This window comes from Limulus polyphemus, unplaced genomic scaffold (genome assembly GCF_000517525.1).
Source record: "Limulus polyphemus unplaced genomic scaffold, Limulus_polyphemus-2.1.2 Scaffold2830, whole genome shotgun sequence".
In the NCBI taxonomy this organism is placed as follows: Eukaryota; Metazoa; Arthropoda; class Merostomata; order Xiphosura; family Limulidae; genus Limulus; species Limulus polyphemus.
Genome location: NW_013668440.1, coordinates 33,672 through 35,995, shown reverse-complemented (window position 1 = coordinate 35,995; position 2,324 = coordinate 33,672).

Sequence of the window (2,324 nt, the reverse complement as noted above, 5' to 3'; positions counted from 1 at the left end):
TAAGCAATCCTGAAAAATATTTGGGGGTGCTTAACTTTTTTCCAGGTGTATATAAATATAATGGTACTGTCTGTTGTATGTCCATGTAACTACTTCGCAGGGTGTGGATGTATTTTCACCACATTTAGCATGAAGATTTGTTGGGTCCATGCGGAGATACATGCAAATATGCGGTTTCACATTTTGTATTTTGCAGTTTTTATGGGCGTTTTTCACAATTTCATATAAAGAAAGCAACTTTTTATGTCTTAAGATAACCTTTCATTAATCATGAATTTACATAGCTTCCGGTCAGGGGACGGGTATTCCAGCTAGTATTTAATACCCTTACGCTTGTGTGTCGTGAACTTTTTTCAATCAAACGCTACAATTCTCGTATCGTTAGAAAGATTTTTTGTCCAAGGAGCCCGGATTGTTCCTTCAGAATTACTTTATCTGTTCTTGCTTAGTCAAACTTTTCAATGCAACGAGTATGGTACGCGTTGTCGTAACGTGACGACTTGTTTTGTTTTTTGCAAAGTATTTCACACAAACAAACCATATGTAATTTCCAAAAAAAAATTAACATCACACCAAATACACCATTTTATGGGTTTCCTCGACATATTTAACCCTAAGATGCGCATTTCGGTTAAACCCATACGCTTATCACTTTGTGAACATGCGTTTAGACGTTTCTGCATATTCAGCTAAGTTTGCTTACCTACGTAACTACTTTGCAGTACTTTATCGACGTTTCGTTTCATAGACTGCTATAAACACATTTTAGCTACTTCTTTTTCTTTTTTTTACAACGAGTTTAATTCTTAATTTTTAACATAACAATGTTTTGAGACAACAAGGGAGGACTTGTTAGACCATCTCGGCTGTCCCATCCTCTAAACTAAAATTTGTAAATAAATTAATTTTTAAAAAATCTTAAAGCCAGACCTTATCATTCATGAAGTTATCGAGGTTTCTTTTAAAATCATTTAAATTTACTGCCTCCACAACATCAGAAGCCAACCTATTCCAAAGGCCAACCATCCTGTTAGAAAAATAAAACTGTCTTAGCTGAAGATGACTCATACCCTGTCAAGATTTATGTTCTTGTGCCCTAGATCTACTATTTTCACCATTAAGTACGAAAAAAGATGATGTATCAACACTATCAGATCCCCTATTTTTCAAGAGAAAACAATTTGAGAGATCTCAACCTCAATTCGTATGACAACCCCTCCATCTCAGGCACCATCCTCTAAACCCTTTCCAACATAAGAGTTATCAAGTGCTATATTATTGCACAACTACATCTATACTGAATATTTCTTTTAAAGGAATTATCGAAGTTAAAATTTAATAAGAGTTACAGTAGCAACTGGCATACAGTAAATGACAACGGCGTATAACATAGATATCACTTAAAAACATATTAAAGTAATACGACTTTTTGAATAAACCTCTTATTTGGGTGCACAAAAGGTTGAAATCTTGTGTCTATCCTCGCAAGCTCATAATATACACTGAATGGTCACAAGTAAATAGACACCTAATTTTTCGTCATTTAACTGATTTATGCTGACTAATTTGTGTTCACAGTGCACTATATAAATGAAAATGGTCAGCACAATAATTATCTTGTGCTAAAATATGCCTAGAACTCAAAGTTTTCTCGAATTGTTAGAGGAAGGATAGTTGGTCAAGCAGATGGTGGAATAAATCGGCGTCAAATTTCGCAGAATTTGAGAATCCCGCTTTCGACAGTCAACAGAATCATCGTGTAGTTCAGGAAACAACTGAGCAGCATCTGTGTCGTTCTGGTCCATCAAAGAGGACAAAAAGGGCTGTCAAGAGGAGCATCGAAATGGATCCCAGATTAACAATTGCAGAAGTGGCCAAAGTTGGTGGGATGAGCCCGAAATCTATTCAACGGGGTTCTCCACAGATTGGGTTATCGTTGCAGAGCAGCTAGATGGAAGCCATTATTAAGACCTGACAACATAGTCAGACGAAAGAAGTGGGTAAGTGATATGATGACCAAGCCTCTGGACTTTTGGAAGACCGTATTGTTCTCAGACGAATCAAGATTCGTTTAATTTTCAGGCAGTGGAAGGGTATAGGTCTGGAGAATGCCTCATCAAGAGTTTTGGCTCAACAGATTGCAGCCAACTGTGAAGCATGGTGGTTTCAGCGTGATGGTTTGGGGAGCTGTTTGGGTGGGTAGGAGATCGAGCTTAGTGGAGTGCCTTAGCAACATAAATTTTGCGAAATACGTCGAAATATTGGAGGAAGGACTCTTGCCACTTTATTCCTCGGGGTTTGGGGACAATAACACAACGTTGTTC